The 25,678-nt window shown below is 43.2% G+C and overlaps 2 long non-coding RNA genes across 2 annotated transcripts; one reads left to right on the top strand and one right to left on the bottom strand.

Annotated features, from left to right (window-relative positions):
- The first annotated feature begins 1,390 nt into the window (after nt 1–1,390).
- Nucleotides 1,391–12,894, top strand: LOC144984400 (uncharacterized). Its single transcript, XR_013648049.1, has 3 exons — nt 1,391–1,577; nt 1,707–1,803; nt 12,609–12,894. It is a non-coding gene; the product is annotated as an uncharacterized LOC144984400 (long non-coding RNA).
- Nucleotides 12,883–14,549, bottom strand: LOC144984401 (uncharacterized). The gene is made up of 2 exons (XR_013648050.1): nt 13,724–14,549; nt 12,883–13,419 (listed from the first exon to the last, which is right to left on the bottom strand). It is a non-coding gene; the product is annotated as an uncharacterized LOC144984401 (long non-coding RNA).
- Nucleotides 14,550–25,678: the final 11,129 nt, after the last annotated feature.

The raw sequence follows: 25,678 nt of genomic DNA, 5'->3' as shown, positions 1-25,678 counted from the left end.
CTCCGCAAACAACAAGTGACGTCATTCACCGTTGAGTATTCTTCTGGCTTCTGCGCATGCGGGTCTCGTTTGGGTCGTGTCACGGTCACACTGGAGATCACAAAAGTTCGGATTTACTTGGAAATGTGAACGGTCTAGCAAACAAATCAGATTTTTTCAAAAAATCCGAATTGAGCATTAAGCCCTGCAGTGTGAACGTAGCCTATGTGTGCTAGAGTGGCTTGGTTACTCCAACTGTATGTTTGGTGCATTTGTGATGTCTCTTATCCATGTTGTCGAACATAACACGCGCCCGCTCCACCAGCAGACACACGGGAACGCGCAGCTGCACCTACATCTCTGTGCAAAGCCTCAATCCTCCGCTCCCTTACAAAATAACATTACAAAACATTCCTATTCTAATTGAGGGTTTCTCAACAACGTCAGGCTTATAAAGAGGACAGTGTTTTCAAACAGTTTAGGATAAAAGTTGTTGCTGTTAGGGACTTCCGCTTCCGGCCGAATGGAGTGAACAGCGACAAAAGGCAGCTCCGCAAAAGAATTGAAGATAAAAAACTCCTGGGTCTTATCTATATCAATATTGAGGCTTGAATAGACCTTTTTCGCAAAAACCGGAATTACGTCATCAACGTGTAAACCTAGTTCCGGTTTGTGCTTCGCTTGTGGAGGAATGGCAGAGCCTAGAGTGTTTTCGAAGAGCCTGAGTTGTGTTCCGAAGTTCACCAGCACCGATGTGATGAAGAGTGTGAAGATGCATTCGTCCACTAAAGGAAACAAATTGGACAAGGGATATAAATTCGTCCACGAAGAGTTTATCCACCATTGCCAAGGTAAGCTTCAGCTAGCTTTAGCCATAGCCGCATCACCGGTAACTCTGTGTGTTTACGTCAACTGTAAATCCTGGTGTTATTTGTAATATAAGGCATAACACATCGCAGTGAATATGTTGTGTGTATGTTTAAGTGAAAAGGCATGAGATTAACATAACACCCAAAAATTTGGTGAAGCTGTAAATGAGAAATGTTAAGTTGCCCGTATGCGTGTTCATTTTGCTGCGGTTGCGGCACTTTCTTCACTTACTAGTATTATTTTTCTGAAAGTATGGTGAGCAGACCTCCCTTTTTTCCTGGACATGTCCTCTCTTTTGATACTTATATAATAAAATAAAATTGAACATAGATGAAATGTGATTATATTTGCTTTATGTACACAGCTCTTAACACCAATTACTCTCGATGAAATATCTCACAAACTCACTTCACTCCTCTTTTTTACAAACTCAAATCTGGTCACCTTACTGACAGTTATAGTTTCATGTCATTCTAAACATTGATGTAGCAACATAAGTATGTCCTAATTTTAACCTATATAATTTATTGTGTCTAGATATCACTGGATGCAGAAAGTGCCAACCTGGAAGCTTTCTCCTGCAGTTGTGTGGCTGGTAAAGGATTTTGCAATCACATAGTTGCCATCCTGTTCCAGACCGCACATTATTCACAGCTGGGTCTGCAGGCTGCTCCATCCCCCTGGCCTGCACGAGTGGCTTGCAAAGATGGCACAGACCAAGAGCACAGGTGGGTTTGTGATCATATTGTCATTATTTTTTAAGAACGGATGTGTATCCATAAAAACTCTAAATTATTATAAAAACACCCCAAGTAGTTACTACAGACTTTAATTGCTTTCTGCCTTTTACTTATAAGGGAATCCATCCTGAACCGGATAGTGAGCTGGTGGTGCAAAAACCCAAAACAGTTGGTAGGGACGGTCTGAGGTCCACACTGTACAAGGCATATACAGGTGAATAATTTAACTTTTTGTTGCTTTGTGAGCAAGTTAAGTTTGTTTTTTTTCTAATCTTATGACTAAACAAATTATGGTTACAGCAGATATAATGAATTAAATTGAAATGTAGTTATGCACTGAAGGAAAGAAATCCTCCGTTTTTCAGTTCTTTCCATCCATGCGTGTTCGATAGTCGAGAGTGGTAAAACAAACAAGGATTCAACCGGTTCAAAAATACACAGAGTTTATTTCCCTGACAATAGTTCTAAAGCACAGATTAAAACATTAATGCAGATATCTGGATTCTCAAGTAAAGATCTACTGACGCACAAGTTACATGCGAATTATTCGTAGATTTACCCAAGAACAATGAAAGAGTTTGAAAACAGTCTTTTTAAGATGTGTTTGAATCTCCGCCTTCCGGAAAGATCATGGCCGCTGGTCCTCCGCCCCGGAACACTCTGATTCGTCAGCCGGTATCCCTCGTGCTTCCACCGGCCAATAGCTGAAGGTTGCAAAGTCCAGATCCGCTCCGCCTTTCCAGGGGTAGGGGCCATTCACCGGCGCACACAATCCATGATCAAAAGGAGTCCTCCTCTGGTCCAAAGTAAATCATACCAGCCAAACGAATACTCCATCGCCGGCACGAGATCAGAGGTCAGCTTCATCCTCCACATGAGAACACGAACCTGAACACTTTCCCAAGGATACAAAGCACAAGTGAAGGTCACTGGAAAATAAGTCCTGATGAGTTCAAAATGAGTTCACTTCACACTAAAGATAAAGCTATAACATAATGAAGAATAAGATATTAAAACATACATTTTCTACATTTTCCTCTCTTGATCACACAAAGTGTGATCACCAAAAATATCTAACACTACTACACTGAAAAACAACAAAACATCACAAACAGGTCCATTGGTCCTGACAGCTGTGGTCTAAAGCCCGCACAATCTGGAACACAAAATATTTCAAAGGAGTTAGGCGTCCATGCATGAACGTGCAAGCGAAAAACCTGCCAGAGCATACTTTATACCATCTTTGATAAACATTCAGTTTACATTCGGACAGGAAAAATCTTGCGACGGCTCCGTGCTCCGCGGCAACCACCCCTAAGGATGCCCATGCTCACAAGATCGACCTAACCCCTTGGCACAATGTCATTAATAAAAGTTACACAGTACAAAAACTAAAGTAGTAAATAAGGTAAATAAAACAAATTCAAAGTCTACTTCAGTGTAATTCAAATTCAAATAGTAAAAAAGCATAACCGTAAAAAAAATAACAGTTCCTGTAAAGCAAAAGAACACCTGGAATTAAGGGGGAGGAACGAGAGACATGTTAAGGCAGAACAAAATCACACAAACTGATTCGACAGCTGGGGTGGGGGAAAAGGATCACTGACAGGTAACATGGCATATTGGCCATGCTCACGATCCTTGTCGCCCACCGCCTTCTCTATGAGGCGTGTCAGAAGTGACCTAATGCAGGGAATGCAGCAACAACCACACAGAGTGAGAATAGCTGTAAAAACGGCAACTGCAACAAGAATAGAAGAGATCAAATTCTTCCAGGGACCAAACACTTTCATCCAGTCATCCCACATGGATGTGTCAACACCTGAATGGTCCTTCATTTTCTTATTTAATGTGCGCATACCGTCAATAGCCACTGTCAACTTACCACCAGCCTGCGTATTATTGGGATTAAAAGTACAACACTGATCACCAAAAATACCACAAACACCAGATTTCTCCGCCAACAACATATCTAATGCAATTCTGTTTTGGAATGCCATGAGGGAGGTGGCCTTCAATTGTTCATGCACAGCTTCAAAACCTGCAACAGTGTAATTGGCTAACTTCTGAACATTGTAATGGATGTAGTTAATTCTGTCAACGTTTTTATTAGGGGTAATCCATAAGAGAATACTCTCAAACCCAGAAGCCACCTGATTCACTAATTTATACTCATCTGGAACGCCTCTAGGGACACCAAGAGAGTCAATGTATGTCGGATCATTCTGGCCCATCCAGCCCGTGTCACGCTTGGACCGTCTCCAGGTAGGCTGGTGGGTCAGCGGGGGTGGGACACCTGTCAAAGCTGTGGGTTGAATAAAAACGGGTAAGATCAAAGTGACCAATGCACACCGTCCGGCGGCATTCAGGGGTAATCTGTCAAATATTTGATTTGTGCCACACCATATCCAAATATCCGCTCGTGAGAGTGGCTGGAAATGAGTCAGAACCTGTGTGTTATTACACCAATTATCAGTAACATTACCTATAAATCGACTACCATTTCCATTACGTAACACGAAACATGAGAAATTTTGAGGGCCACACGTCGGTCAAAAACAGGCTTACTTTTATCACTGGGGGCCAGAGGATAAAAGCGATCCAGTTTCCGACAGTCCGGGCTAAAAGGAATTGTGTTAGTCATTAAGTCAGCGACACATTCTGCTGGAACTGCTGCGGGAACCACACGTAACAAAGGACGGGGTCCCATACACACAACACAGTCTTCCTTTATTACATTTGCTGCTTGTTCGACCATCAGCAACCAGTTGTTGGCTTCCCCGCTGATACCTGTCACAATCTGGAACCAATTATCTGTGGAAGGAGTTCCTTCTATGATTTTTACCTGTTTGACTGGACTGAAGCCTAATCCTGTCCGTAAGAGAGTGGTGGTGGTAGCGTTAAAGTCTGGACAAAACATAATCTGCCAACACGGATCTTTTCCATTCGCCCCTGCACAAATGAGCAATCGTGAGCAAAAAGTGATGTAACCCTGTGTAGAAACAGGGAAAGGCTGACCAGTGGTGTTTACACGGAAAGTGAAAAACGAATCTGAAACAGTAAAATTAGAAATTATTCTGGACCACTCACGAGCTCGGGGTGTCCACCCATAGGAACCTTTCTTCCAAGATGATTCTGCTGTGGATCTAAATATTGATCCCCATCCTCCATCCCCCAACAATCCCCGAATGTACCAGTGATAGCCTCGCCACTTACTTGCTGTTCCCCAGTGGTTATGTCTGAAACTGTCCCTTGGTGCTATAATTAACACATCTAGTGTCTGATTGGGATTGTAGCAAAAATACGGGAACCCTAAAGGGGGCGGAAGAGGGCCACACATGAGTTGTTCAGCTTCCCTGGTATAAGTCCAGGCATCATAAAATGTACTTCGCCTTGTTCTGTTACGTCCTGTAGCAGTCTGCCTATGGGTTTGAGTCAGGTTATATTTAGCACGATTAGCTCGAATCTCAGGTAAATCAAGGAAGAAGATCCATAAAAGAAACAGTAAAAATACAACAAAACTGCTAACTCCCCATGTCCATGTCCTTCTCTTGGTCTGGGGAAGTCCCAGGCCAGTAGTAGAAGGAAACATTGCAAAGTCAGACAGGGGCAAAACACAAAATACAAAACTAGACAAAATTATAGAAAAATAAGTTGAACGTAAAAATCCTAATCAAAAGCAAAAATAGAAATTGAAGCAAAATTATAAATTGAAAATATAAAATGTAGTAAAAATATAAAATTAAGTAAACATAAAAAAACAACAAACAGTCCTGTGCACCGTCAAGGTCAATCAGGCGTCCTGTCCACTGTCCTGTGAAAAGCAAGGTCGCAACATCGAGTAATGATACCACTTATTGTCTCTGCCTTGCAGCTGCACAGCAGACGTCGTTCGAGCCGTGACACGATAAGGACCCGTCCACCTGGGTTCTGACCACTTCCTTTTGAACGCTTTCAGGTACACGTGAGTCCAGTCAGCTAGGTTGTCACCTGGTGGGTCAGCTGGAGGCTCGTCCTTATCCTTAACCTGCGCAGAAAAAGTGGAGGCAAAAGCATGCAACAGCTTCCAATAGGTAACCAAGGACCTATTGGGTGAGTGGGCGTCGTCTAAGGGTCTAATAGTCGACGAAGGACCTGGCATTAATCTACCGGTCAAAAGTTCGAACGGAGAGAAACCTGTTCTGCGATTTACGGATTGTCTGACGGCTAACAAAGCCAGAGGAAGAGCAGTAACCCAATCTATATTAGTTGAGGTGCATATTTTTGCCAATTTTTCTTTGAGCGTGCGATTCATGCGCTCCACAGAGCCCTGTGAAGAAGGATGGTAAACACAACCAAACTTATGTTGCAATCCAAGAGATGCTTCAACTTGCTGGAGGTGCTTACCGTTGAAATGAGTCCCATTGTCAGATCTTATTTTCGCAGGGAAACCATGTGTGGGTAGGTAGTGATTTACCAGTGCTTTGATCACTGAGATGGAGTCCTCTCTTTTGCAAGGATAAGCTTCAGGCCACCCTGAAAAAGAATCAACAACAACAAGCAAATATCGCTTACCTTGCACGGGGTTGATCATGTCAGTGTAGTCAATCACAATCTCGGCTCCTGGCCAGGGGGCAGGGTCAAAACTCCCTGGCATAGGTTTGAGGGTGGGCCTAACATTATAGGACTGACACACTGTACAGTTGTGCACATAATCATGACAGACATCACGCAACCTGGGGTGCCACCACATGAGCAGCTTCGTCATCATGATAGATGGCCCCAGATGCGCTGGACCATGGCTTTCCTTGAGGATGCGTTGAAGAAGAGGTCCGTCTGGTACCACAGGCTGACCATATGGACCCACCCACAAGCCATCTGATGATCTCACGGCACCCTTTTGAAGCCAGAATGATTTCTGCTCTGGCGAGGTTGTGGATTGCAGGGTCACCAGGTCATCATGTGTGGGGCTGTCCAACAGCTCAGGTGGTGTGTAAACACTCACCATTTGATGTGTGGGGGTGTACCCTGCTGCTGCCTTAGCAGCCGCGTCAGCAGCGTTATTTCCTCGTGTTGTCAGGGCGTTACCTTTACTGTGACCTGGAACTTTGACCACAGCCACTCTGGAAGGCAGTTGCAGTGCAAGCTCCAGGCGCTGCATCAGGTCCTTATGAGCGATAGGCTCCCCTCTAGCTGTAAGAAAACAGTTCCTCTTCCATGCAGCAAGATCTAACAATGCAGCCGACACTGCATAAGCAGAGTCAGAGTAGACTGTTACCTGTTCTCCAGGTGCAGCTTCGAGGGCCAAGCACAGAGCCAAGACCTCTGCTGCTTGGGCCGATGGTTTAACTGTCAAAATTTGTGATGTTAGGGTGATGAACTCACCTCTGGAGCACTCCACCACAGCAGCCGCTGCCTGCAGAGTTCCAGATGTTGAGCGAAAACAGCAACCATCTGTAAAGAGAATTCTTCCTTCTGGAAGAGGCTTCGTTTCCAGATCTGGCCTGGTTCGCAGTTCTTTCGCCACAGCTACAGAGCAAGAATGAGGATCCATAGAAATTCCCTCTGACATATTAATGCCAGTGTGTTGGTACTGAATGTTCGGAGCTGTCAGAGTTTTCAGCAGCCTCGTCTGTCTTAAAGACGATAGCGTGAAAGATGATGACGCAACATATGATGTGACTGAGTGCTCCGTCAAAATTATCAACGGATGTGACATCACGATGTGTGCTGTTTTGAGAATCACTTTCACCAAACCTGCAGCATACCGAGTACATAGTGGCGAACGGGCTTCAACAGCATCCAGGGAGATGCTACAATACATTAGCACATCCCGTCTGCCCTGATTTTTCTGGAAAAGAACAGCATTAACAACTGTGGGCGTCATTGTAGCGTCGAGAAAAAATGGCTGAGTATAATCTGGGGCTGCGAGAGCAGCAGCGCATGCCATGTCTTGCACTAATGTTACAAAAATCTCATCAGTCACTGGGGTCCAGTCCAGCACAGCCGCGAGGTTAGTTGCACCCTTTTCTTTAATCATTGTCCTCAAGGGGGCAGTGCGCTCCACAAAACAAGGAAGAAAATGTCTGCTGTAACCACAAAGACCCAAAAATGCCAACATTTCTCTTACTGTCTCTGGACGTTTATGCTGCAAAATAGACATTCTATGTTCTGTGGACATCGATGATCCTGTGCTGGAAACAGTTCTACCTAAAAATGTGACTTCCCTTCTGCAACATTGCAGTTTCTTCTGAGAGACTTTGAAACCCAAATCATACAGCTTCAGGAGAAGATCTTTCGTTGCCTGGAGACAGGTTTCCGCAGTTGGAGCTGCGAGCAGAAGATCATCAACATACATCAACAAAACACATCCCTCTGGAAGCACAGTATCCTGCAAAAGACAGTTCAAACATTGATTGAAAATGCCAGGAGAATTTTTAAATCCTTGTGGCAAGCGTGTGTACTGCAAGCGGACACCTTTATACTGAAATGCGAAGAGGTGTCTGCTGTTCTCATGTAATGGAATGCAAAAGAAGGCGTTTGCTAAATCAATAGCAGTGAACCACACACATTGTGGGGTTAAAGTTGAAAGCATGCGATGTGGATCAGGCACAGGAAGGACTGGAGTGATGGTTACATCATTAACAGCCCTTAAATCATGTGCCATTCGATAAGTTTTACCATCTGCTTTTAAAACCGGTCTCAAAGGAGTACACCACGAAGAATGCGAATGCTCAATGACACCTGAGTTCCACAACCCAGTCAGAGTTTCCTCCATCCCTGCATCTGCTTCCTGCACCCATCGGTACTGTGGTCTGAACACCTCTGCTCCTGCAGTTACCTGAATCTCCACCGGAGGGACGGCAGAGCATGAACCAACATCAAATGGACCTGTGGACCATAAAGAGGCAGGCAGTGTTTTTAACATCACCTCTGCATCTTCATGATCTGTCATCTCTCTTCCATGATGTCTGGCGATGCACACATGCTCCAGGACTGAGGAGTTCGTCGTTAAAGGCAAAGTTATCCTGTACATTTTTGTGGAGGGAGAAAATTGGACACCTGGAAGAGCACAGTTTTGCCAATCTGTGTTGTTAACTCCCCTTTTTGTCATAGGCCCTAGTTGCCGAGCCTCGTGACCAGGGGATAATGCTAATGAAATGTGCGGTACCGCTGTGTTTGACATCCGATACCATTGCATTTGTGAATGTGTTAATGCACAATGAGCTGCTACACCCTCAGGGCCGATATATATATCAGTGGAGTTCAAATGCCACGTGTGGCCTTCTACCTGATGAAATGCTTCCTGATATAGTTGACCATCCTCTCTGTCATAATATAGTGTGCAGTGCAGGTCATCCAGAGGCGGAAAATAGGGCTTCAAAGACAGAATCCATGGCTTCCATACCTGGAATTCGTGGAACACACCTGGCGTGTCAGAAGACTCGGGGTCTAGCAGGGCCCAATAGATGTCTGCCGTGGGGGTTGGCTGTGATTGAGGCTGCAGCAACCACTGTCCATCATAGTGTGTGGCATGGCACCCAGCCAGAACATGTCCATTTGGGAAGGCGATCTGTATCCCATCTGCAGAACATAGGATGCTGGCTCCTGTTTTGACAAGAAGGTCCCGTCCCAACAGATTCACAGGCGTTTGTGGTGAATGCACAAATGAATGTTCCACCGTCTGACCAGCCAGTTGAAATGTCAGTGGAATAGTTCTTTGCAGGTTTTGGGGTTTCCCAGAGAAGCCAACAAGGTTCATATTTTCATTTGTCAGAGCAGATGGAGGCAACTGACAATTTATAGAGGAACAGGTGGCACCAGTGTCTATCAGTCCCATCATGGGAGTACCTCTGAGCTTGAAAGGGACCATGGCTCCTGCATCACCAAATGGTTCCTGGCCTCCTGGGCACCCCTAGTGGTATTGTCCAACTTGCCACCCCTGTGGTTCTTTCCACGGTGGAGGAGGGGCTTGGAGCGGTCGTGGGTGCTGTCCAGGTCGCCCTCTGCCCCTAGGCTGTGTATGTTGCTGTTGGGTACCTCTTTGTGGGCAGTTCTGTACCCAATGATCTGGAGCGCCACAGATGAAGCATCCATCTCCAGCTGCTGCTGGGGGGGGTCTCTTGGGTGGTCCACGTCCTCCAAAATATGCAGCCCTTCTCCTGCCCCGGCCTCTGAATGCCTGAGCCTGCCACATCATTGCTGCTGGCTCTGAGGGAATTAAACTCATCATGTTATCCTCCTTTTTAACACCTTTTTGATCCTGAGTGGATTCTTTCCTGGCCTGTGCAAGTTGAAGTTTCAGTAATTGTGTCCTCAGTTGCTCAACCTCTCCCTCTGCTTTGCCCTTTTTCTCCAAGTATAATTTGCAATGATAATCTAAATGTCTTTTAAATCTAGGTTCATCACCAGACATCAAGTCTGGGTCTGCTTTCAATAAATCCTGCAGGTCTTGCGGCAATCCTGCCAGGATCGCTGTTCTAAACATGACTGTTTCAGAGGGTGACAGGCTGGGATCTCTGCCTGTGCTGTCTGTCCATTTCTGGACACACTCAGAATAATGTGTGTTGGCTTCCTTACCAGTGTAGGGGAAGCTGGATGGTGCTGCAATCTGTGGATCTGGAAAAAGTTCTCTGATTGAAGTAAAAACTGGAACTTGAACGTCCACTAAAAGAGTGGAGTCCGGGTGGTCCTGCACACCTGCACGCTGTTCAATAGACTGGATCTCAGTGACTGTGGCCGTTACACCTAGTATCTGTCTTAAATCACCCATACAGGGAACATGGCCTTGCATAACTGTGCATAATTGCTGGAGGAAATTGCGACTTCCATTTGACACACGTGGTAAACGTTCAGCCAGTGTTGAAACATCCTTAAGTGGGAGTGGCTGATAAATAGGCACACCAGCTCCTGTTGCTATCATAGGAAACATATGCTTTGCGTCCCTGTGCTGTTTAGTTTCACTTCTTAAAGTCATACTGTGTTTCACTCTTTTTACCTTATCCAAATCCTGATTTGAGGTGAGGAGACGTGGTTGGTGTGGAGGTGATTCGTCGTCATCGTTCTCCTCCTTTTCCTCCTCATATTTGTCAACATCCTGTTCTGGAAAAATTAATCTGTGATATTTTTTGAACTCACCTGGTGATGTATACTGACCTGCCAAACTCTCCACAGCCTTCTCCTTACGTGTGGTCATGTCCTCATAGCAGCGGAGGAATTGTTTGCCCTTGGGGTCAGGGACCCTTGAGGCAGCTCCTCCTAGGTGTAGCTGGAGAGCTGTGAAGGGAAGGATAAACATCTGTGCTTTCATCTGCACTTACCCGGGGAGCAGAGGGGGGTTCTGCTTGTAGATTTATGAGGTCTTGGAATGGGTCTGCTCTTTCTTCACCCATCCTGGTTCGTCTTTCCCGCAACATGGAAACTATGTGGTGCTTTTCTTTGGGGGTCAATTCCTCCTCCAGGTCGCAAGCGATTTCTCCACATATTTTCAACATTGGATACATTTCCTGTGAATTGTAAGGGGGGGGGGGGGGGGGAAGGTACAGGGGAGGAATCTGTCCCTACTGGAAGGGAGGGGTAAAGTCCTGGAAGAGGGAGCTTGGGGGAAGACGGTGTCACACTACGTTTATGGCTTTTTTGTTCTGTTTTTATTGTGGCCATCGCTGTTGCGCTCTTTGACGCGCAAAATTAATTCCTATAATAACTCTGCTTTTTGTAAGGGATTTTTTAACAGGTTGAACAGACGCAAACCTTAGTCAATTTACTGCTCTCCAATTATCACAAGCTCCCAATTTGCCAACGTTCAATGTGTGTACAGGCCGAACAGACGAAAAACCTGCATAATTTATAAATGTCCAATTTTTCAAAATTTTACTGCCGCCCAAAGTGTATAATTTGCCACCGGTCAATCCGCTGTTCTAGGGAGGGTGAACCCAAAACGTATTTATTCGGGTGCGCTATGCTGCCCACACACCCCACTTCCCCTTGATTTGAGTTATTCAATACGCAGAAATTCATAAAAGGCTTCTGCTTACCGTACTCTATGAGGCCTCGAGGGAAGTCAAGCCCGTGGGGGAGTGCGTCACCCGCTTTCGGCCGAAAGTCTCAGTATTCTTGTAATAAGCCACTGTGTTGTGGTCCAACCGGTCTGGTCCGCTTTCTTAGCCGCCCCCGACTTCACGTCTTGAGGTCACCAAAATTGAAGGAAAGAAATCCTCCGTTTTTCAGTTCTTTCCATCCATGCGTGTTCGATAGTCGAGAGTGGTAAAACAAACAAGGATTCAACCGGTTCAAAAATACACTGAGTTTATTTCCCTGACAATAGTTCTAAAGCACAGATTAAAACATTAATGCAGATATCTGGATTCTCAAGTAAAGATCTACTGACGCACAAGTTACATGCGAATTATTCGTAGATTTACCCAAGAACAATGAAAGAGTTTGAAAACAGTCTTTTTAAGATGTGTTTGAATCTCCGCCTTCCGGAAAGATCATGGCCGCTGGTCCTCCGCCCCGGAACACTCTGATTCGTCAGCCGGTATCCCTCGTGCTTCCACCGGCCAATAGCTGAAGGTTGCAAAGTCCAGATCCGCTCCGCCTTTCCAGGGGTAGGGGCCATTCACCGGCGCACACAATCCATGATCAAAAGGAGTCCTCCTCTGGTCCAAAGTAAATCATACCAGCCAAACGAATACTCCATCGCCGGCACGAGATCAGAGGTCAGCTTCATCCTCCACATGAGAACACGAACCTGAACACTTTCCCAAGGATAAGGTGTTCAACCCAGATAGTAGAAATGTAGTCCATGACATATTTATCGCGTCTCTGGAAACTCCTAGATTTTGCACAAAGAAGTCCTAGTTGCTGCTGCAACTACAAAGCACAAGTGAAGGTCACTGGAAAATAAGTCATGATGAGTTCAAAATGAGTTCACTTCACACTAAAGATAAAGCTATAACATAATGAAGAATAAGATATTAAAACATACATTTTCTACAGCACTTATGTCTAACTTTTGTGTGTTGTGTTTCTCTTGTGTAGGACCACAGCCAGATCCATATATGATGGCATCTGGAAGCAGATTATGCCAGGTGCAGCCCCAACCTCTCAAGGCTGTGTTGGATGGGTTTCTGAGATGGAATGAAAGAGAACTTGGATATATATTGTGGCAAATGCATGAATGCATACCTTAAATTACACTTATCTTGTCTTTAACAATCAGTTCAGCCTTCTGTCTTACTGTTGATCTGTAATGTTATTTTTTATTGTAAATGTTTGATGTTATTTGCATACCAAAAAATTAAATGAGGCACAATTTTGACCAAAATTGTTTTATTTGTTCATCTAATTTTTTTGTGTAGTCAGTCACATTTCAACAGAAAAATATTACGAATATAACAATTATATTTAATTAGATTTTAAGAATATGTGGAAACACTAAATTTTTCCATACTATTTGCACATTATACATAATTTACATACCAAACATTAATTCACTCTTCAAAACAAAAAAGTCCATGATCATTTGCCAAAACACGGCGGTTAAGCCAGATCTGATTCACACTGCCCATCAGTGTGAGCGGCACAGAGAGTTCCTGATGTGAAAGGACTTTATCCTACTGATCACTCTTTCCACCATAATTCTGAGGCGGGTGATGGCTGCGGTTTGCTCTGTTTCCTCCTTGCTGAATTGAGCTGAAAGCTTAAAAGGTGGAATGATGATCCTAGATCCAATGTCAGTAAGGAGGTCTTGAACGAGGAACTTTTGTCCGCCATGACATCGTCTCCTGGCTCCAGCATAGGAACTTGGCTTCTAAGTCATGGATGTAATCCAAAGCCTCATCCAGAGCACCTGTGAAGATAAAGAAATTAAAAATCAGTCTTAATATATTTATGCTACCTTTCAACTTAACACAGTAATCATGTTTTGAAAAGTATGTTAAGTATTTAATTACAAATACATTTCATTTATTTTTGTTAAGGAAATTACAAAATGACAAAATGCTCAAAAGTGATTAAATACATGTAATTAAAATAGGTGAGAGCATGAACATATTTTATTATAAATATTAATTTGTTCAGGTAGAAATGCATTTATCCAATAACGGTAACCATAGTTGACTAACGTTAACCAAACACATTATGAACAACTTTACCTGCAGGTGGGTGTGTCACGTAGTCGTCATCCATCTTTACTGCCTTAGCTTAGCCACCATGTCGCTGCCTGACGTTTGAGGTTCTGTCATATACTGACTCCCTTCTCAAAGGATCAGTAAAATTGTTCCAAGGGAAAATACTCGGGGCAACACCACTCTTCAGGCGACGAACGACGCAGCCGCACCACAATCCCGGAGCGAAGTTAGTAAGTGCCAGCAGCAGAGGGTGCTACCTGTGTTTACATTAAAACTATGCCCTTCATCTCTTCGGATCGCCTATATCCATTTGGGTTTCAGGTTTGGATCCACAAGAAAATAATGAAATGAAAGGTAAGGCTGTTTTTGGTTGGAAGACGAACAGCCTGGAACGCAACAGAGACTGCAACTCTTCGACTCTGCCATTCTTCATATCTGCTGCTACGCTAACAGGAAGTTGTTTTACACGTCATTGACGTATTTCCGGTCGAAAAATGCGGAAGTGTGAAAAAGGTCTATTACTATCCAAACTTCCCTAAGAATGTAACTGGGTATGAAGAACAGTCGAAAATACACCCAGAAAACTTTGCCGACTACATCAGTCTCGCCGAGTGCCGAAGAAAGACAAAGCAGCATGTCGGGAGAGGACTCGCCGCTCTCTGTGCGGACGCTCCGGAGCGAACCACAATCACACCGGGAAAGTATTACAAACGACATAAAAACACAAATAGAAAATATGCACGAGAACATACGCAGAGACATCTCTTCACTGCGGGAGGAAGCTAAAGCAGACAACAACACTCTTCGTAACGAACTCTCGCAGAAAATGACCGTCTTGCAAGATACCTGCGCCGCAACCGCAGCGACGCAGAAGGAAATGGAGCGAGCTCTCAGTGACGCTTGAGACAAAATAATGGCTGTGGAAAAAGCTCACCAAACACTGCAGAAATCATAAACTGCATGAAAAATATTTGGATCTGGAAAACAGAAACCGCCGACAAAACTTAAGAGTGGTTGGAATCAAAGAGGAGACCGAGGGGGGAAACCCCAGTCGCTTCATAGCGGATTTTTTCTCCGACGTGCTCGGCAAGGAGAACTTCGAGTCCCCCGTTGTAATAGATCGAGCCCACCGGACCCTCACCCCGAAGCCACGAGCTGGGGAACGCCCCAGAACGATGATCGTCCACCTGCACTACTTCACAGACAGAGAAAAGATTCTTTAACTCTCCAGGAATAAAGGCCGCCTCTCCTACAAAGGTTTGCCCGTACACATCTTCCCGGACATGAGCCCCGAGGTCAGCCAGCTGTGACCATCTTTCAACCCGGTAAAAGTGAAGCTGCGGAACGCAAGAATCCCATACAGCCTTTTCTACCCCGCGAAGCTGCTGATAACGGTAAACAACACCAAATACTCATTCACGGATCCACAGGAAGCTGAGAAATTCATCAAGACCCAAACCCAGAGTCCAAATCCTGCTACTGACAGAGAAGGATAATTTAAAGATACACATTTTTCCTCCTCGAACTTAATAATGCTGAAGATACTTTTGATTGGATGGGGGTCAGCCTCCATTCCGAAACCATTATGAGGAAAGACTTTTAAGTCCAAACAATTGTTATTTTATTACCCCTCCTAAAGAAGCTGCCTCCCCATATTTTTATTTATTATTTTGCACTCTTACTTCAGATTTTATACATGCAGGTATGTATGAGGAGAGAGGCTTTTTCATAATCAATAAGACCCAGGAAAAACAAAAACAAAAAAATATATACCTTAAGGAGTTTAGCAGAAAGTCAGATGTCCAGAGACCACACAAGGTTGGACAGGGTTTTCCTTTTTCTCTTGTTTGTATTCTCGTTTCTCACATGCTTTTTTGGTTTTCTGCATGTGAGAATAATGTTACTTTGGAGTTCTAAAGCAATGTTCTTAGTTTTTGTTCTAGAGATAGATGTAGATAAGAAGACCACATTTAAAAAGCTCATTAAAGGACCTTACAAACAGCCAAATAAATCTCAATACCTCAACAGGTTTAAATGGAATCAAGTCTGGTAAAATTTATAACATGGAACTGTAAGGGACTTAACGGGCCAGAAAAAAGAAATAATATTTTAGCATATTTAAAAAACGTAAACGCGGACATAATTTTCTTACAGGAAACCCACCTAAAAATACAAGACCAAAATAGATTGAAATGTAGATGGATAGATCAAGTATTCCACTGGAGCTTTAATGCAAAGAGCAGAGGCACAGAAATATTAATTAAGAAAAATGTACCATTTATAACAGAACAAAATTACCAGACATGGACCAGTTAATTATTGGGGGAGATTTTAAATTTGTTTTAAATACAGACCTAGACAGATCATTATGGTGTCAAATTAGCGCCTAAAATATTGCGCATCAAAACAGTAAAACCGCGCATCAAAACCCCAAACCTGTGAATCAAAATGCATAAATTGAGAACCAAAACCCACAATTTGCAACCAAAAGCTATAACCCAAAGCACAATTCTATTTCTTAGCTGGCGATTTGTTTTCTCGCCTTTCTGAAATCCTGTTTTTGAGTTGCAGTTTTATTTTGAAATCGTCTTTTTGAGTTGCGCTTTTATTTTTTGAGTTGCGCTTTTATTTTTTGCGGTTTTGATTCTAAAACCTGTCGACACGTAAAAACAGCGACACGTCAGTCAAGGGGAGGGGAGGCGGGACATCCCTGATATCCAGAAGCTCATTGGCTGCCGAATAACACCGAGTCTTACGTCAACAGACCAGTTTAGAATGTGCCGGTAAGTTTTTCATGTTTTTCAAAACTTTTACTATATTGAATGATCAAACTTGTACTTTATTTAACCAGAGGACGCCAGCACAGTCAGATGAGGAGCTCCACCAGTAGCTGCTAGTGAAAAAAGATGTTAGAAAGTTAGATGTTGCATGACAAACTATCACCATTGTTCTCCCGTGTTAGCATGCTAGCTAGCTCAATGCCTGCGGGGTTTCCAGCTCTTTTCATGACTTTTATGGATTAAACAAAGTCGATTTTTTACCACAGTGTCAGGATCGGTCATGTAAACCTGGGAATAATTGCTATGACACCATAGATCATCACGTAATCCAGCAAATTTATCAAAATCAGCAAAGACTATCCAGAAATTTATGGAAAAATATAAAATAATAGACCCATGGAGAACGCAGAATCCTAACAGACGGCAATACTCTTTTTACTCCCCGGTTCATCAAACGTATACCAGAATAGACTTTTTTTTAATAGACTACAATCTGCTACCATTAATAAAAAATTGTGATTACGAAACTATAATGCTCTCGGATCATAGCCCTGTACAGCTACATTTAAAACTTGGATACAAATACACAACAAAAACATGGAGATTTGACAACAGCTTATTATCAAATGAGCAAGGATTAGAAGAAATTAGAAACCAAATTATATTTTATTTGTCCTTTAATGACACTCTAGACACAAAAATATCTACTTTATGGGAAACATTAAAAGCATATATTAGGGGACAAGTGATTTCATGGAAAAGTCTTATAAGTAAACAGCATAAAGAAAAAGAAAATAGTTTAAAACTGAAACTACAAGAAATAGATAGACAACACTCAGCCATGCCGTCTGCAGCCCTACATAGGAAGAAACGTTCTGTACAAACAGAGCTAGAACTGACTTACACTATGGAAACAGTTAAACTCCTAACTAAAACAAGACATAAATATTACGAACAGGGAGAAAAAATAAGTAGAGTTTTAGCACAGCAAATAAAGAAACAAGCCGCATCAAGAATAATCACAGAGATACGTTCTGAGACGGGTCTAATTACAAAAGATTTAAAAGAAATAAACAGTAAGTTCAAAAAGTTTTATATAGACTTATATACCGTAAATTCCGGACTACAAAGCGCTCCCGATTATTAGCCGCACCCACCCATTTTCACGTGTTTAACTAATTTTAGACATACACAAGCCGCGTCGGGGTACAAGCCGCATGAATTAGGCAACATTGTCATCCTGACGGATCACTTCCTGACTCAGAGTGTAAGTGTGATTTATTAGCACACAGTGGGTGGAGTCATTTTTGCCTCAGGCTCATGTCTTTGAGTTTATCTGCATCTGCCAAACAGTATGCACCTCTATTCTGTTCACAAGTTCCTCAGTTATGGTTTTTATTTTTATTATTTTTTTTTAACTTATTGACAATCTAGGTATCACACATAAAATTACAAACAGTAACCATATAATCAACATTACATCCCTCAGTTATGATGAGGAAATTTACATCCCCGATCCCCCATTTCCCATGAGTCTTAGGGGCTAAAGGCGGGGCCAACGCCCGGCTCGCCATTCTGTTGTACTTGTTTAAGAATGAGCAGCAGTGCATGGAGGGGTGAACGGGTAAAGCTCTCCTTCCGCTTGTGTCGCGGCAGCGTTATGGGAGTAACAGGGCTGTTTAAAAAACACGCTAGTAAAATAAAGCAGCGACGACTGAAAAGCGCGCGCCTCAGCGCGATACGCGCGCCTCCTCGCGGTGCGTGGGTCAGAAGTTTCCTTCCACAACAAACACTTGCTCCGCGGACGCCTCGAGTAAGCCCTGGCTGCAGCCTGCAGAATGGCTCGACGCCTCTGCGCTCCGCGCTCCCGCGCGCTCCTTGTCTCCCCTTCCTATCTACTCCGACAGCTCTGGCCAGCGCGGCTACAGGGAGGAGCGCTTCGTCCCCATTGCGCCGGTGGACGGAGCAAATCGTGTCTGTGCAGAGCAATCGGACTTAATACTGTACGTTTTGTGTATGAGGGGCGGATGCGTTGTTACGTGTGGGAGCCTTCAGACTGCCATCGGCCCCGCAGCTCACACGACACGCAGTCTCCAGCTCACACGGAGGCTGTGAGCGTTTCAATGCAAATCTCTGCTCAGTCCTTAGAAACCGTTAACACGACCACGTCAATTTGTGTTTCCAGTCATGTCCCGACAAAATAAAGGCTGATATTATTGCCACATATTTACGTGCAGCCAGCCGAGTCACTATGACTCAGAGGTAAATGCACTCCTGAGCATGCGCTGTTCTCTCCGTCACGCAGCTGACCGGCTTTTCCAAACCCGGTGGTGATTTTTTCACGCTGCTTTTAACGATTGCTTTTAACTTGAAAGCTTCATCATATTGTAGCGGCGATCACGTGCACGTTGGGTCTAATGGCACCAAAGGATTCTGGGATGCGGCTGGACATGCGTGTTTCGTTTTGTTGAACCATGACTGAGTGTCTAAGACCTGAAGTGAGGTCCATGCTGTTTGGCTGCTTAGAGGTGTGTTGAAAAACAAATGACTTGTGTTTGATGTCAGAGAATTCAAACCATTCACTGTGTCCAAAAATACGTACACGGCGGCCGCCAATAAAATCCAATAATTAGCCGCGTCACTGAATAAGCCGCAGGACTGTAAGCGCAGGAAAAAAGTAGCGGCTTGTAGTCCGGAAATTACGGTACCTCAGAATCTCAAAACGACCCTACCATCATTGAAGCATTTTTGAAGAAAATTATGACACCCACAATAAAACGAGAATATATAGAACAACTTGAAAAACCTATAACTAAACAAGAAATAGAACAAGCAATAAATAATATGCAAAACTCTAAAGCTCCCGGTCCAGATGGCTACACATCAGAATTCTACAAAGCCTTTAAAGATCAGATCTCGCCAATACTTCTAAAAGTGTATAACGATGCAATAGAGAAAGAAATATTACCCCCAACTTTTTATCAAGCAAACATCTCTGTAATCCATAAAACTGAAAAAGACCCATTGAATCCAGCACCATATAGGCCGATTAGTTTAATCAACGTAGATAACAAGATATTGGCAAAAATTCTAGCCACACGGTTAGAAAAAGTTCCACCAACAATAATATCCCAGGTCTCCCCTGGATAAATTGTTTCTGTTCGACCCATTTAAAAAAGGCCTGATAACAAAAATACACAATATGCTGTCACAACTGAACTGTAACACCACATTTTAACATTTTAGGGATGCCTGGCACAAAGACTTGGAAGTGATAATCACAGATAGTCAATGGACAAAAGCACAAGAAAATGTTCACTCCTCATCTGTGTGCATCCGCCATGGTCTCTTACAGTTTAAGGTTCTACACAGATTACATCAATCCAAGTTGAAAATGTCACGAATGTTCCCATCAGTGTGTTCTTCCTGTGATCGATGCAAACAACAATCCGCTTCATTAGCACATATGTTTTGGAGTTGCCCTTGTATTGGGAAGTACTGGAAAGATCTGTTTCAAATTTTGTCAAGTACTTTTAAAACAACACTTAAACCAGATCCACTTACAACTTTGTTTGGAGTAGCACCAAACGACAGAGACCTATCAAACTCCCAAAAAACAGTTATAAGATTTGTAACACTTTTGGCAAGACGATTAATTTTGTTAAATTGGAAACAAAAAAGGCCCCCTACCCTTATAGTACTAATGCGAGACATTATGAAACATTTGCGACTAGAAAATATCAGATTTACACTTAAAGCAAAGCAAGAAGAATTTTACAAAACCTGGCAACCATTCATAGACATTTTTGAGATTGTGAAAGAATAATAACTGAGCTTCATACCGATTGTTAAATGTGATGTCTTCCACTTAATGTTTGTCATAATATATATTTTTTTTGTTTGTTGTTGTTGTTGTTGGATTGTTGTATTACACTTAAAAAACAAAACTGTTTTCCACTTATGTTATTTTTGTATGAAAATCTGAATAAAAAGAGAATAAAAAAATAAAATAAAAAGTTGTCGCTGTTGGTTCAGACATCGGCTGTTTCTCATTTTCCCAGCAGAATTTTCTGAGAATTTTCCACCAGCTGAGACCACCATTTTTAATCCTTCTAAAAACTGCACCCTCACGCTCCTCTCTGGCCCATCCGGGCCCCAACCATGGTCATCATGTGTTTCCCTGTCAAAATCTCCCTCAATATTATCTACTCTATATACATATCACAACAAGCTTAAAATGCCAATATAGTATAGGATCCATTACTCAACTTTAGTATTTATGTGTTTATTACCACTATATCCTAATGCTAATATAGTATAAGATGTATTATTAAACTATAATATTTGTGTTTATTAATATTAAAACCTAATCCAGAGGTTTGTGCCTCCCGTCAGAAAAATGTCGGAGTTACCAAACGGTAGGACACTTAATCACTTTTTCTTTTTTCTCTTATTCTGATAATTTATCTTCACTTTTCATGGAAACTCTAATTTTCCCAAATGCACAATTCTACACTTTTCTGAGTTACTCACTTTGTGGACCTGAGACACTAGATTTGGCTACGCCCAATGCAGAATTTGATTCACAGGATTCTGCTTACCTTTGTAGGGTGCACCCGTGTCGTCAGTCAACTCGTGAGAAACCCTTCATCCAAGCCAAATTTACTCCAGAAACCACCCCGTCCGTGCCTCCAAATTGTTGACGTCTCGGCCGGCCTTCGCAGATTCGGATGGTTCAGGACGTCCAAAAATGAAATATGCAGTTGGGAAACGAAAAAGACACAAAGGAGTCGGCAGTTTCAAACCTTTTGCAAAAGGGGAGAGGTGGAGAAACACGACCTAGGCTTTGTGGCTGTCCACTCTCTCTGTCCTCAAGGCAAAAAGGCTTTATTTATTATTCAGTAAGGGAAGATGAAAACATACAAAATACGTCATTAGAATGGTGTGTTTTTGTCCAGTCTGCATTGCAGGTGTCGTGGCTCCATAAACACTCCAGTACAGAAAGAAAACTGAGATCAATAGTCAAAAACAGGCCTACTGGTTTCCTCTGCACATATTATCTGTTACTGAGGGCAGGAATCAAGCATATTTCTGCAATACAATAAACATGCATTTATAGAATCCATTAATCCTTTTGTAATAGACCCTTATTTTCATTGATTATTTTTTTAAGTTATATTTGTTTTCATAATTGGTTTTTTTGTCTACCTTTATTTCAGAATTGATATTGTTGTCATTGACAGACATGCCGTGATTGTTTGTTGAATATTTGCTTCACTAAAAAAAAAAAAAGAAGAAAAACAAATTTCTTTTTTGGTGCATTCCCTGCAGGCGCCACAAGGGGTGCTCACGGGCACGGGGTTGGTGACCCCTGGGGCCTCATTTATAAACGTTGCGTACGCACAAAAGAAGGCGTACGCCACTCTCTACGCAATAGTTGAGATTTATAAAAAGCAAACTTGACGGGAAAATGTGCGGTCCTTCACGCAAGCTCTGACCCAGGCGTACGCACAAAAACGGGTGAAATGAGAAACGGCGACGCCGTCGGCAGATGGAAGAAACACGTGAAAGTGAAAATGACAATCCTGCCTCTCAGAATTAACATGAGGACTTCACAAAGCAAGTCTTACAATTAACAGCCTACACGAACACCCGTTTGATCGATCAGCAGTGAAACAAACAAAAAAATCAAACGAAAATTACAACAGAAATTCAAATGAACACATATTTGCAAAAAGAAAAGTGAAATATGTTCTGCAATATTGGCATGTTGTGCAATTCATCCTCATAAATAATATAGTTAACAGAACGAAATAATGTACAAAACTGATATTCTAAAACTGACATATTAATTGTCCACTGGGGAAAGCTGTTTTCATAGTGAAACATTTCTTCATAAGCTATGGAATTATGGTATTCATGCATATGCCTTTAGTTTGTTTTATTTTTGATAAAACAATGTATGGCGTATGTCTCGACCATTCAGAAAGTTACAAGAAATTACATTTGCGCTGAACAATTTCCCATTTCCACGTCGATTATTACCGACATCTGTAGCTTGTCAGATGTAATTAAATGGAGGGAAATAAAATGCCCCATCACAATGCGTAATGACGCACAATGGCTGATCTTGCGCTCTTAGAAGATGTGGCAAATGGAAGAACTCGGAGTGAACGCATCTTTAGACAGCAAGGAGACTTGTTGGCAAACGAGGACGAGTGGCTTATGAGCCGGTTCCGACTTCCTCTGCGGGCTTTTGGGGGGGTGTCACCCGGTGCATCTGGCGCGTCGGTGTCCCCCTGCGCCTCAGTCACCACTCCACTTAAAAGGGATTCCCCAATTATTGCCGCCAGTCTCTCATCAGGAGGGGTCAGCTCCGGTGTCCCCCCCCCACACACACACACACACCCGTGGCAGACACGGGTGTGTGTGTGGGGGGGGGGTCAGCGCTAGACGTTTTTTTGCCTTGACTTTGATGTCCGACCATTCCTTTTTTATTTTGGCCACGGTCCGAGGTTGTGAGGCTACAGCATTAACGGCGTCTGCCACCGTTTGCCGCTCACGTGCCTTTTTGGCATTAGTAATGCCCACACTGTGCCCTCCAAACAACATTATTCTCCTCTTTTCCACCTCGCCAACGATAACTTCTACTTCACATTGAGTGACGTTACGTTTTTTTGATTTTCTCTCCGTGTTTGGCATGGTTTCGCAATCAATGAATATTCATTTGTGGGCGTTTCACGGACTATTTATGGGCAACTGTGGGCGTGTCATGAGGCCGCAAAAGCTGCGCTGCATTTAGAATTGGTTGTGATTTATTAAGGGAAAGATGCGTAGGATGTGCGTGCGCACGGTTTTATAACTCCGAATATTTCTGTGCGTACGCACGTCCTATGTTTCATCCGTACGCCACTTCTGACGCAAATACTACGCAAAGTTTTATAAATGAGGCCCCAAGTCTAAAGAGGATTCAGCTGCAGGATCGGAGGTCCACCAGAGCAGAACTGCTCAAGAAAATAATTAGACCTGAACCCGATTATAACAAACGTCTACACACGCAACACTTTCAATCGGAATAAATTATTTGGACATGCGGAGAACTCTGTAAAATACCAGAAACAACCATAGAAGAAGAAATATTGAGTTTGGCTATAAACAAACAAAGCTGTAACATAGAGCGACAATCTTGTAAACATGTTTTGATGGACCTTACAGCTCTGGGGAAGAGGCTGTTTCTCAGTCTGCTTGTGTGGGTTCTGATACTCCTGTACCTCTTTCCAGAGGGAAGAGGTACAAACAGTTGGTGTTCCGGGTGGGTGGGGTCTGCAGCTATACGACCAGCCTTCCGTCGGACACTGCTGTCGTGCACTGAGTCGAGTTGTGGGAGAGGTCCTCCCACGATCTCCTGTGCAGTTTTCACCACCCTGGCCAAGTCATTTTTGTCTTGAGCAAATAGGGGATTGCATTTTTATTTTAACATCCACCCTGCTAATAGTGTCGCATAATTCAATTCCACTTAGCATTTCCAGAGGGGAGGCAGGGCGATGACGTCAGTACTTTCTCCGTGTGTCCGGCTGCTAACAGACACATGCTGGCAGCAGTGTAGCTTTGTGTTGGCAGCAGAAGAGAGGACTTTGTGATGGTTGTGAACTTCTGAGGATTTTACACAGCTTCTCAGGACTACGTAGCAGCATTTCCGCCAAACTCAGAAGTTGTTGTTGTTGTTGTTGCAGAATGCAAACAATGAACAGCCCTTTCCAGAATCCCAGTGAAAAACAAACATTAGCCTGGATGTTAGCATCAAGCTAACGTTTCTTGCATTATTTTTACTTATACTAGTGTTTAGATTTATATTGGCTCCAAAGGTTTGAGGTTAATTAGCGAGTTTCTCTTTTTCCTTTTCATCTTTATGGTCACAATGCTCAACATTTCATGTATAAAAGTCCAAATCTTCTGTAGGACACCGTAGGGAATCGAACCCCAACCTGCTAAAGCAGGAATGCCATTACCAGTGCCTGTTGTTTTTGACCATACATGAAAGGTCAAACAAAACTTGCATTCTGTCTGTGGTTCTGCAATGTTTGGCCTACTTTTCTACTGATACATCCAGATACTCCTGTGTTTCTGCCACAGACCAAGAGGTTCCTCATCCTCACCCTCCTTGTTTCCTTTATTTATTTATTTTGATTTTTACCCGCTGTGTGTCGCATTAAATGTTGTTTTAATGAGCCTGCATTCATCTGACTACGTTTCCATGAGTTGCTGTGTCTTATCGTTGTGGTGTCATGGCATCGTTTTCGGAGAATTCTTGTAAGGTAGATTTTAGGCTGCCATGTTAAAATGAACGTTCATACATTTGTCCATGGCTCATTCGTTGCTTCTTTCCTAAACTGTTTACATCACATGCGACAGGCTACAGTGGCCATTTTGGTTCAGTCGTTTCGCTCAGGACACAGAACATGTTCAGACTGAGGATCTTAGAGTGAATTGTAGCGCAGTCCGATTGGAAACAAACTGAGACCACCTCCAAAGATGGGTCTCAGAGCGGTTCCTGGTCCCAGAGGAGGGTCTGTTTGGGTGTTTTCAGACTGAAAATTAGTTCTGGATTATTGAGCGAAATGAACTCGGGTTTTCTTCAAGTGAACCAAATGTTTCCAGTCTGAATATACCCATAGTAACATCTCTTCATAATGCCTTAGTCCCAACTGTCCTTACAGATAGTAAAACCGAGACCTACAGGTTGCCTACATGACATTTTAAGATCATAGACAACCCAGTGAGCCTTTAAGGCGAAAATGTACATGCACATTTTTTCTTGGGGCATGCTATGGCCGTCAGGTTGTAGTAAATAGCCAAGCCGCATGTAAGGCCGAGGGGGAGGTTAGTGAGACATAAGCGATTCACGCAAATGTTCAATTCAAGCTGAACCATTTCAGAAAGCTGCGTAGCTCCTAGTCAGAGTTTGTTTGTGCTGTGTAAAAAGACCTACTCACCAAACACCAATAACTGTGGTTGGGACCTGGCCAGCCGAAAGACGTAGTCTCTCCAGCGCTTCCTAGGTTTTCCTCCACTCCAGTGGGACATGCAAGGAACACCTCCCCAGGGAGGCATCCAAACCTGATGCCTGAGTCACCTCAACTGGCTCCTCTGGATGTGGAGGAGCAGGGGCTCTACTCCAAGCTCTCTCCGGGTGACCCAG

This window comes from Oryzias latipes, chromosome 16, assembly GCF_053564925.1.
Source record: "Oryzias latipes strain Hd-rR chromosome 16, Olatipes_Hd-rR_3.1".
Lineage (NCBI taxonomy): Eukaryota > Metazoa > Chordata > Actinopteri > Beloniformes > Adrianichthyidae > Oryzias > Oryzias latipes.
Note: the sequence above shows the minus strand (reverse complement) of the source record. Positions and strands in the feature narration are given on the sequence as shown.